Source organism: Anomalospiza imberbis, chromosome 10 (genome assembly GCF_031753505.1).
Source record: "Anomalospiza imberbis isolate Cuckoo-Finch-1a 21T00152 chromosome 10, ASM3175350v1, whole genome shotgun sequence".
Classification (NCBI taxonomy): domain Eukaryota; kingdom Metazoa; phylum Chordata; class Aves; order Passeriformes; family Viduidae; genus Anomalospiza; species Anomalospiza imberbis.
In genome coordinates this window covers 23,084,885-23,098,030 of record NC_089690.1, presented here as the reverse complement: position 1 = coordinate 23,098,030, position 13,146 = coordinate 23,084,885, and positions in this window count along the sequence as shown.

Here is a 13,146-nt window from a genome sequence, read left to right as displayed (position 1 = left end):
AGAAAGGCTGACAGTCCTGGAAAATTAGCCAAGGCTGATGAACTCACTTAAAGAAAAGAAACATTATGAATAGCTGCTACACAGCTGTGGCACCTCTACTTGAGAATAATGATGTGGGAAATCACCGCCTTTCTTTTATCTCCTCATGACAATCCAATGTATTGAATGATTTTGAGCCCACTTGAAAATACCTTACAGGGTCTCAGGTGGGTAAATGGTTCAACACAGAACATTACATTTTCTAATAACAAAGTATCACTCTTCACTTAAAGATAATCTCGATAAATTATTTTCTTTTGTTGAACTCAAAAATCAAGGCCTAATTCTGGAAAATCTAAGGATATATTAAATAATTAGTACAGAATGCTGACATTGTGCAATAAATCCTCTGGTAACTTTTAGAAATAAGCTTTCATCAAGAAGGTGTTTTTTGTGGCTTTTTTTAAAAATCAGTTGCTTTAAAAAAATCCCCACCACATGTCTTGCCAAATGATAAATGAACACCTATGAAGGGAGGAAAGAATGACGACGAAAACAAGCTGTGCTTTAGGGAAATTACTAGACTGGATATTTGTTTTGATTAGCCCCATCAGTTAGGCCCTTGAAATACTTAAAAACATGCCTGAAAAAGGATTAAAGCCTGAATTTCTTATAAAAGACAGCCCTGCAACTGTGTGTAAGTGACAGACACGTTCTCCATTAGGAATTCCAGAGCTGGGTATAGAAAGAGAACACAAAATGTACACTTGTCATCGTATTTTTAAGATACCTTAATTAAAAAAGCCTTAAATAACCTCTGCTATGAAATTAGAAGGAAGTGATTTCCTATTTTCTGATAGAAAATTCTCTACCTTTGAAGGCATTCTGGAAAATCACTGCAGCTCAACAGCAGAAACCTTCCTGTGAAGCTGTGTGCTTCTCCCCATGGTTGTAAAATCTCTACTGCTCTTCACACCATTTTACCCAGGAAAAAATGGTGTGATCTTTCCATGCAAATGAATATTTGGATTTACTTCACTTAAGCCTTTCCAGAGGTACACACAAGTTGCATTTATCCAATTCTGTACATAAACATCAGACATTTTCGCTAGTCAAAATTTGTTGGAAACAACTTTAAAACCTAAGAATTGTTGGCTCATTTTAATTTAGCCTCTAAGCTAAAACTGAAGACAGAAGAAAAAATATCCTAGAAGGTATTAAGCTTCCAAATGCCAGTGATTTAAAATTAATTTATCCCATCTTCCCAAATTATAATTTAAAGCAAAATATTGTACTACTAAATGCTAGTCAATTTTTAAAACAATTCTGTCTGAAGATAAAGTCCCTTTGGTATGGAAAGGGATGTAAAGAGATTTGGCTAAGCTGGGCACTTTTGCAACAGAAATCACAGTTCTTTGGGTTCTTTTCCCCCTGTTTGTCTGATGTTCCAGGCTAGGTGGAACCATGGAACCACAGTGCAGGAGAGAGGCTGCACCCAGAGCTTCTGCCAGCAGAGCAGCTCCACGCTGTCCACTCACATCCTGCCACTCCTGTCCTATCCTGCCTTAGCATTTTAGCTTGTATATTTTCATGTATTTGTAATCCTGCAGTTCTTTAGTGTATAACTCTGAACTCCACACACAGTGTGAGCTGCTGCTTTCCCATTTTGGACAGACACAGCAATTCCTCTACAGGCCTGGCAATCAAGGACACCTCACTGCCTCAGGCCCCTGAGAGATGTGAACAAAAGTGAGTTGGGGGGAGCAAACTGGGGGTAAATGACTTCATGACCTGAAGCTGGAATTGGAAGATTCACCCCCAGTATGGAAATGGACCAAACTTATAAAGGTGTGAAAACCTGACCCGTGGTCCATTTTTGGGTGCAGCCCCTGGGGGGCTTTGTCTGCCCAAAATGTACCTGAAGGCTCTTCAATAAACAGAACTGCTTTTTATTGCCTTGATTTTGTCTGGCCTCTGTTTTTAGGTAGCCCAAAAATGCATCCCACTGCCATATAGATAACCACTTCCTTTGCCTTTTCTCCCAAAACCCAAATGGCCACCACACAGCAGATGCTGTCTCCCATCCCATCCTCCAGCTTCCCTTCTCTCCATCCGACCTGTGCATTTTTGGACTGCAGCCAAGCTGTGAGTGCCCCAGAGACAGAATCCCACCTGGCCAAAGCACTAACACAAAATTAGTTGTGTCAATAAGCCCTCTCCCTTGGAGGGATTTGCAGCCATGAATCAAGATTATTGCAACTGGTCTAGACTTGGGGAAGACCTGAGACATGAAAATTATGTAGATACCTACAGGCATCCATCGGGATTTGGGCATGAATAATGTTGGGCTCAGCACAATAAAACATATCCACAAATATATCCAGAAACACCAACTCAGAGCAGCCAGCACTTGGCTCCACCTACACGGAGTATTCTAGTTAATATTTTTTAAATACAACAGCAAATATCTCAATATAGATGTAAATAAATTTATATTATATATAATTAAATAAATGATATCATTAATAAGTAAATATTGTTATATTAATATAATTATAATATTATATTAATATAGCTATATGTGATATATACTATTATATTAATAGCTCTATAATAATATATTATAGATAGTTAAATAAATTTAGCCGACTCACTATGCAGTGGGCTGATATTTTCAAAGCACCTGGAAAACTAAATTGTTCTCCTCACACAAAGGCTGAGAATTTTTGAGAAAAATCTGCCTCAGTTTTAATACCGCATTCACAGCAAGCCCCCTACATTTCAAAAAGAATAATTTCCAAAGATCCATATTAGCTGTGAGGTTTAGTATATTAACTGGGAAAAAACATGTGAAGCAAGTTTATTGTAAGTGGCCTGTCATGTTTTTGAAGTGTATTTAGACCACTGTTCCTTGAACTTGAAAAACAAAATTATTAAAAGATATATGTAATTTTAATAGTTGTCAATTCACTTACGCTATCAAGCACATTTTAAAATCCTTTAATGACTATTTAGTTGGCATGAATAATTGCCATTAAGCACAGAGAATAGAAAAACAAGTGTAAATGTTGTTTACAAAACTGCTTTCTGTGACATCATCTGTATTGCTTGACAGTGAAGAAAAACCATTGATTTATCTTCCTGACCAATTCTTTGCCATTCTTAAACAATCGCAGACAACATTTTGCCTTTATCTTCTAGTTCAAGTCAAAGCATTTCACGGTTATTTTGAAGGGCACATGATGACTCACACGATATTTGAGATTAAAAAATATCATTTCTGCGTATCTCACCTGAATTCCACCACCTCTGAGGAGCAGCAGTGACCCATGGTAAGGAGGAACATCGGGAAATGCTCAGTTCTGGCCTCTCACCATCCCATCCACAGCCCAAACCCACATTCCCTGGCTGATGTGCTCCAGGCCATGGTGAACTTCTCCACAAGAGCACCTAAAAATCCCATTGCAAAGAATTGCAATTCATGTAAGGGAACTGCACTCTAAACCTACGGTCAGGGCTTTGTACAAAAGCCTGAAAGCCATGGACACAACTGAGCTAGAGGTTCTAGCTGTTTTAGCACAAAATTGCTTTTCCCTGTAACTTGGGCTAAAGGAAATAAGAGTGAACACACACAGGTAAGGTGTCTCTGCCATGGGGAGCTTCTGAAGCCTAAATCAAATCCCAAATAATTTCTGAATCAGATGAGCTGGAAGCTGGGATCCATTGCATAACTGGTCTACACATTTGTGCTTAGATTTCTAATAATAACTTTATGTGAAGTATGGCCAGTGATTTTAGTAGCCACTGATCCCTGATACCCATGGCAAAAACATGAAGCACATCTTTGCAGCCATGAGGGGAGGCAGGGCACATAAAACTGATGAATATAAGTTTTCAACAGCTTTTGATGATGGATCAGAAAGGCAACTTGGCAAAAAGTGCACATACCACACAGCACAAGTACCTATTTAGGATACTTAAAATACCATCTGCCTTCAAATAAAGCAGATTCAAGTAAAGCTGAGCAGCACAGGATATCTGTTCCAGCAAAAACTTAATTTAAAGCAACTGTTACCACACCAGATGAGGTCAAAACTCAGCTGTGCTTCTGCATGATCTAGAACCAAAGGCAGCTTTCAAAAGGCAGGCACTGGGGATGGGTCAATCTAGCAGTACAGCAGGATATCCAGATAAATTTCTGGGAAAACATTTTCTTTCTGGGATATTTTTTTCTTTCTGGAATATTGTTTTCTTTCACCCAAGCAATGCAAGTAACAGTCCATGGATTTAATTCAATGATACTCAAGATTCTCAAGTTTGAATGTTCAGCTTATCTGAGAGCATAGCTGTAACTGGAGCTTTATCAATTTACATCAGGCAAAAGATGCTTCTTTCTCTAATGAGCCCGGGAAAACATAGCTACAACCTTTTTAATTGCCAGAACAAACTGTTTGGGACTCTGCTGGTAAGTTGCTAGTAAGAAATGGTCACCTTTAATACAATCCCACCTTTTGCAGCACTGTACTTCAGCATCCTGCGCTCAGGAGGAGCCCTGGGTGCTGCCTGACCAGGCAATTGAGACTGGAAAGTTAAACTGCAGTGTCACAAAGACATAAACAGCTGGAGTGGGTGACTCCAAACTGTTCTACTCTGCTTCCCCCTGTGAGAGGCCCTCTGTAAGCTCACAATTTGCTAAACTTCTCAAAGCATTCCCCTCATGCTTTTTTAATCAGTTCTTCACATTTGTAAATGTTGCCCACGATTCCTTACAAGTGAAGAATACACACTTGCATATAATTAAGATCTAATCACTCAAAGATATAAACCAGGACTTAATTTCACTGGCATAAGCATTTCAATAGCAACAGGCAGCTCCAAGCAACTTTTGGGATCCCCTGTACTGATCTGTATGCAAACATGGTCACAAAGGCTTGGCATCCAGAACAGCAGAACAGATGGAAAACACCCAGATTAAGTGATTTCAAGGAATACTGGCACTAAACTAAGAACTAAGCACAGATCTTGCAAGTCCCAGGTGCACATCTTTTCCACAAGATCATTTATTCTCTGTCAACAGAAACTTCTGTGTGAACCAAAGCCAAAAAAATGGAAGACAGATATCAGCCTGTAACTCAGGTCCTGGACAGTAAATACAAGGTTTGATTTTATTTCTTAAAATAAGGTATTAATTGCACAGGTTATTTAAGTTAAACCAAACTCTTAAAAGAGCTAATAAAGCAATTACTGCTTATAGAAATAGCCCACTAAGTAACTGCTCTGCAAAAACTGTGGTTGAACCACACCCTCACAATTTCTCTCTGGAACATTTTTCTACCCTGAGCTGATGTTTTACCAAAAATTCCTGAAGTTTTTGAAAGTTTAGTATCTCAGCTGAAGTTTAAGCTTCCTCAGTATCCTTCTGACAAAATTGACATCTCTCTGTGTTTCCATCCAAATTACAGGTAACCTTACTGAACAAACTCAGACCACCTAGATCTGCCATCTGATTCTGAGGTAAAAAACATCAAGGTGCTACAGCTCAGCCCATTGCTGGTCTTCTCTCCCACTCATCTCCTGCACAAGGTGAGATGAGCAGACACATGTTAATTAAAATAATTTGATCTTGAGACTACTTAACAGGTATTTTTCATTTCTAAAATCTTGTTCATCTGCTGCAGTTCTGCCACTCTCACTCCTAGAGAGTTGTTTTTTCTGTAGAACAGCCCCATCTATTTCAATGAGATTGTTTGCAGAATAAAAGATTACTCAGTGAGAAAAAGCCCCAAACATATCTGAACACATAAAGGTTCTCATATCTGTCAAAACATTTTTCAACAACTCCTTCCTGCAGGCTTTGGGAGCAATGTTCACCCAAGGCATGTTAACCACCAGGGAACAAATCACTCCCTGCTGTTCATTACTAGACACATCTACTTCCAGAAACAGAAACACAGTGCCATTACAGAATAAGGCCAGCTCTTTCAACATTTTAAATTTGACTAATTCTTCCACTGAGGTATTTTTTAAAGACTCCTTTCCTATTAATGCGTTTCCACTATTAAAAAAACTAAACTAATACAAGTTAAAATCTGTGGATTAATGTTAAGCCCCTTTTTCTGCTATTATGATTAAATCTTCCTTTTCTTCACGTATTTTTCAGGCAGTCTTGCAAATTTTTTGCCTGTGCAGACCCGTTTGAGAGCTTTTTTTAATTCTCCTTGTAGTGCAGAGCAACACACACACGGCACAGAGCCAGGGCAGTAACAGCACACTGGGGGGAAACAACTGTCTCCTGCATCCACACACTGATGTATGTTTGTACACATTTTATTGATGCCATCAATGCTCTGTGCACTCCATCACTGCTTGTGCAGAGGTGGAATAGGGACAGCAGCAGGACACGTGCAGTTTAAGAGATAAATGACATAGATGCAGTAGCTTAAGTACTCCCCTCCCTTAAGATCCTCACTTTCAGCTTGGAGTGATAAGAATATGTTGAACAATTGGTGTGGTTTCATAGCAGAGCTCAAAATGATTTTACACTGTGCATCTACAGCCCCATAAAGTCTTTCTGAAGTTTTTACAATGTTTATATGAATATTTAACATTCAGCAACAGAACACTGTTTTACAACTTTCCTACCTGACTTAGTGCTTGCTGTTTTATTTTGGCTACTATATTGCTGGCAGTTTTTATTTGCATAAAGTTGCTTCACTAAAGAAATAAAGATGTATTTCAACTGAAACAGGCTGGAGTAGGGATAATTTTTCTCTCTCTTCTGCTTTGTTTCCTTAAAAAAAAATAAATAAAAACTTGAATTGCTTGAAAACAGAAGCAAAGAAAGATTCCTGGTTAGAAACAAGCCTTGTAAGAAGCACTTTATATAAATACTTCAGGGCTACCTTTCATATTGAAAGTTAAAGTAATTATCATGTAATAAATACATGCAATATCATTAGGTATCATGCAAAAATCATTAGGTATCTAAACTGTTTCTTAAACTTTAGTGAAAATCTCCTACAACTAGGTTGCTAATAATGATCTAATAATTGCTAATAATGATCTAATAGTGATAGTGCAACACTATCCTTATCTGCTGCATCCAGATATCTCCTTAGCACCCTCAAGAAAAAGGCAGCTACCAGACTTTCACCTTCCTGAAGGGGCAGCATGTGGACACAGCTCCAATACTTACGACTTGGACTGAAGTAAGCCCTCAATTAATAACAGAAATTAAATCCTTCATAAGTTTAAGATTCTAAACTCTGTAGTTTGGGGTTTGGTTTTTTGGCATTTCCCCACATTTATCTACTTTACTGCACTCACCTTGACCTATAATTTCCAATAGCATGGGAACCAAGCTTAAACTCACAGTGGCATAACCCCAACATGGAAGATTTTGCACCTCCAGCTGAAAAGCCCCAGATCTACAGCCTGTCATCCACAAATGGTTCTGGTAACAATCACATGCAATGGCAAACATGCTCTCGCAAGAGGGGTCTAAACTATTACCCTTCTAGCATTGTTGCAAGCAAGAATAACATTAAATGATCCTAAGTTTCTGGTTCTTGTGGCTCTTGGCTTCTTTTCTGCCTCTGTCATGGTCAGGATTGAAGTGTTCAAGATGGTATTTCATGTTCAGACTCAGGTGTTTATTATTTCCTATCTAAATTAGTCTTACATGTGAGTTCTACAGCATTCTACTAACAAGCTACAAAATGACTAACCATCTTTCTCTACAAGGCTTTTATTAAGGCTAAACTATCCAATTAAGAAATGACACTTAAATTATTTTCACTTTTAACCCAATAACCAACCACTCGTGCCCCGCAATGTGGACTTTTTTTATCCAATCACACAAAACCACCTAAACCCAGGGAGAAGAAGGTGAAGAAGGACCAGCCTCTGCCCTAAAACCTCCATCTTGCTCTATTTATATTACTATTTTCTAAGACCTTTAAGTTTTCCACCCTGTGATATTACACACTTGTATTCAAACTCCATACCCACAATCCCAGTTCCATCATTCAATTTTGGATGTTTTCTCCACGGCCTCAGGTCAAATGCAGTGTTCTCTTGGGGGTCAGTGCCTGTCAGCACAGAAAGTCTCCAATTCTCAGCATTCAGAACTCCATCACTAATTCACCTCTGCACAGCAGCCATGGCTTGGGCTCAGCAGCAGGAACAGGCTAAGGAGAAGGAAGACACCTCTGTCTTCCTCCCCTCCTCCCCTGCTTTCAGGACATCTGTGTCTGAGGATGGATGGTTTCTCTGGAGTCAACAACTGACCTAAACATGTAAACAATTTACTGTAATACTCTTCTTGCAGAGGGTTTTCCCAAGTCTAAAAATGTTCATTGAAACACAAGGTGGAAAGAGACACCCCCCCTTGATTCATTTATGCATTTCATTACAACCTTTGGACCCAAATCCTGTCCCTTTCAGGTGAATGAGCTTTCCCCTCTTTCACCTGTGTAACGGTGCCCCTTCCAGAGTCTGCTCTTGCCTTTTGAGATAATTTCTTTTCCATGATGAGTGCTGAGTTTTTCAAGGGGCTGGCAGATAATAAATACCATCCTCTCTTTGCTCACCAATAATTTGAAACATCTGATTCTTCCCAACATCAAATATGCACCACAGAAAGAAGCATAAGGCAGAAACATGGGAAATATAAAACTACTATGCAATAATACTATGAGGAATGTATTTAAATACCACATCTTGCTGGTATAACACAAACTCACTTTTTCTCCTGTTATTTCATCATTTATCTCAGATTAGACTGCAGCTGCCCAATCACCTTCACCTTGTTTCAATGTCACCAGGTACAAAAACCCCAAGAACTCTGAATGTGTACAGAAGATGGAAAGGGAGAGTTCAGCTTAGCTGCATCACTCTTTTGTACTTTGGAAATGACTAGTGGATTTGCTGGAACTGTTTACAGAAATGCTTAACTGTAAGCAAGTATGAAAGTATCTTAAGAAAGTTCTAAATTCTAACTGATCAGAAATCCAAATATTAATCTGTAAGGACAGAAACAATGGTCTGGAATGCAGTGGGTTTAATTTTAACCCAGTGATTTTGAAAGCATGAAAGACACTGCCAGGCAATAGGATCTGGCACATCACTGTCCTAAATCAGGGACATTTTTAATTAGCTGTAGCCAGGGATAGGAGAGAGGAAATCAACTTGACCAATGTACCAGGTGATGGAGAACCCACCCTCCAGGAGTGTTCAGAATATCACATGCTGAACAGTCCCAAATGGCAGCTAAAGACCATCCAGAGCTTTTTGAAGGCAAAATACAGGTCATCCTAGTAATTGCTGCATGCATTAGGCCATTGGGTAGATAATACTACTGAGAAACTTTCCTCCTCCTGCTCATAAATGACAAGATAACCCGAAACAAAAGAGGTTTGTCAGTCTTGTAATACCAATTACACATGAAAAATATATCCTTGCAACTGCTTCTCCTTATGTAATGCATTATTGACACTGCTGGCATGATCACTCTAACACAGTGGAGAAATAATTTAATAAGACTGAGTGGGGCAAGAAAAAAAATAAGTATCTTACAAGCAGAAGTTAAAGGTTGCCACTGTGATTTGCTGCTCAAAATGTTTGAGAAGATGTCAAATAAGCTCTATTTTTGGCACATGAATGCTATTGCTCTGCAGAATCCAGATATTGATATAAATTTAGCTCCAAGCACAGGTACTTTAAGATACAGTAGGAGATTGTGATCATAATATAATACAAAATAAAGCTAAATTAAAAGCTGGTCCAATGCATTTTAATGTTGATATGTAATGATAAAGAACCCATGGGATTTACCAAAGAGGTCTATAGGGAAGGTCCTGGAAGCAATCTGTGCAGTATTTATGAACTAGGATGCTCAACAGCTGATCAGCAATGATTACTACAGGTGTACCAAAGCCAACAAGAACCTGTTGTCCTCCTGCACTACAGGAACTCGTTCATGCGCTTGATCTCACACTGACAGTGACAAAAAGCAGCGACTTTACCAGCTGACAAAAATAAAGGTGGCAGAGCCAAGTCAGAAAAGCTTCCAGCAGTGAAACACAGCACACTGCACCAGCCTGCTGTGGAGGCACACCCAGCTGCTGGGGAAATACCCAAAGACCTCCAGTTTGAGTGTTGGGGAGAGGAGTAGGATGGTATGCACAAGGTCAGCAGGAGGCACTGATGCCTCAGGTTTTAGCTTTTGTATTTTTCAGATTCTGTGTTGCTCTAGTGTGTACTTCCAATCTTCATATTAGGGGGTGGAAAGCTCTCTTCACAGAGTAGGGAGACAAAAAATTCCTTCTCTAGCTGGGGACCAAGGACAAATGATCCAAATCTCAGGCTCAGGAGCATAAACAACGTGGGCTGAAGAGAGAAAAACAAGCAGGATGGGACTGCATGGGCTAAAGCTGGAATTGGACAAAGAACTCCAATGTGCAAATGGAGCAGAACTTGTAAAAGTGAGAGACCCCGTGAGTGGTCGTGCATTTTGTGACCACTTTGGTTCATCTTGGGTGTAGCCCTGGCTGGGCTCTTGTGCTGCTCAAGGTGTGTCCATTGAAACCTTCTAATAAGTCCCTACTTTATTCTTTAGCTCTGTCTAGCCTCTGTTCTAGGTCAGCCTGCACAAGGCATCAGCACCAAGCCAGCCCTCACTGGTCTGGGATGGTTCAGCACTTCCACATGGGAGCACCACTCTGCCATTTTCCCATCTTTCAGCCTCTGGAGGACTGAAACATCAATGGATACTCCTTGTTCTCCAACAGCACTCACTGTCCTCATCCCCCACCTCTCAACAGCCCAACATTTCACGGATGTCTGCCCTGCTCTCCTCGCTTGGCCTGTCCATGGAGCAGAGGTACCTTGGCATTTCCCTTCTCCTCCACACAGGCTGGTTAACGTGCTGAGCTCCCCTGTCTGCACCTTCCCTGCTCCAACACACCAAGGGAGGAATTCTGTGCCCTCTCCTGTTCCCTTCAAGCTGTGCATTCCAGGAGTGGCATATTGTCTTCTCACAAGTAACCCTTAACATTCTGTTATTCTCTTGCATGCTACCCAACCACTGAGCTGACTTTTTAAGAATTACCCCAAATTATTCAAAAATCTCTTTCAACAATGGCTGATTTTAAATCAAATAACATATACAGCTAGCCAGGACGGTTTTCTTCCAGTTTTGAGTTTCATCTAGCATGGTATTGTTCCTTCATGATGTTCTCTACAACTCTTGGCACTCACAGCATCAGTGTCATTTCAACACTCTGGAATCATTCAGACCGTTTCTTCCCTACTTCAGAAAATTTCCCAGGTCAGTTATGAGCATAGTGAATGCTGTAACTCTTAGTTCCACTATTAATGAAATCTGGTCAGTAATAACTGTAACTCTCTGAGGGGGCTACCCTGTTTATTTACAATGGATATCTAGATGACATTCTATAAATGCTTACTCTGTAACAGCCTCGATGCTTTAGAAGCCTTCAGTTAAAAGGTTTTTTTCAAACTTTTGGAAATACAAACACCACATCAAGCAGATCCTTTTTCTCAATGTTCTCCTTCAAAGACCTCTTACAGAATAACAATATTTCATCTTCCTTTGCAAAGAGGTAACTTTTTTTTTTCCTACTGATATTATATTCATTCATCACTAGGAAATGTTATCATTTTCACTATTCATAAAAATATCTATTGGCTTAATAGAAATTGCCAAAGGTGGCACCTCTGAAAAAGGATACAATCTCTTCTATCAGTGGAATACTGTGATGAAAGCTCTATGAGAAGCACAGAATGACTCTCCTATTTGCATAATCTAATAAACAGAGATTGTTCCTTGAAATAAAGCAAAACTTCTTAGAAAAGAGAAAGTGTAATGAAGAAGGCTCTTGATTCAGTACATCCAGATTTGCAGTGCAGTGAATGAAGTTCCTAGGTCAAGCTTGCTTTGGGCTGGTCAGCAATACTCCCACTACAAGCCTTCATCTACTGGATTTACACAGCTTCAGCTCTGTCAGATCAAATGCACTTAAACCACAGTCTCATTATGCAGGAAAATTGCACTCAATTCTCAGTCACTCATCATATAACACACTACACTCCAGACCTAGGTACCAGACAAATCTGGGCAACAAGTGCCACACGAGCACCTCCCACTTAGCCATCAGTGTTCCCAGCATTTTCCCCCAGGTGAAATACATCACTGTTGGTGTTACCATTTATCACAGAAAAGTTGTGATTTGCCCCCTACAACGAGCTACAGCACCATTTCTCTGGTTGCCATTTATGCCTAATATCAGGCTGTAGGATGCTGTAACCTGCAGGAAATGCACAGCTTTTCACTGCACTAGTGTTTCAGACCAGCCCCCTTCAATCAATGGCTAAAGGAACAGAAGTGCTCCTATTGATAATTACAGACATGCTTTTAAAGGGCTCACAATACTTCTCTTTAAAAAAAAAAAAAAAAGTTCCAGCCATTTGTTCTGACTCATTTCCAAGAGCAGTCCTAAAATAGGATCTGAGTACACTTAATTGTGTTCAGGACACTGGCAGAAGGAATGACAACAGTATGAAAAAATCAACACACAGTTTAGATCAATCATTACTCAATTTTCTGAGCTGGTGTTCTCCATGTGCTGAGTAACAACCGACTTCATTCAGCTAAAATGGACTAGTAAAGCAACTATTTTACAGAGCTATTTTTTTGGTGTTCCTGACATGTGCAGAGGGGGTGATTTTCAGATAACCCTTCAATTCTTCTGCTTCTGTTCCCTCCCAGATTTACCATATCCAAAAAGGACAAAGTGCTACGGAGGATTCTGCAGGGTCTCCCTATTTCTACCCTGGAAAATACATCTAAATCCTTTTTTCATCAACTCTCCATGATGGTTAGTTCCAACCCTAGAGAAAGGATATGCAATACCCTCACTCCTCCAGTAATTAGAGACCCTATTTCCACTATTAATATTTCTTAGCCTGTTTGTAGCTAGTTTGGTTTTTTTTGTTGTGTTTTTTTTTTTTTTTTTTTTTTAACGAGGGCCTGAAATACATAATATCTGCACAAGGGTGATGTAATTAATGTTTTTCTTTCTGTTAAATCAAAGTTCAATCTGCTGCTCCTTGAAAAGCCTTAAAACCACATCAGCTCTTTGCTTC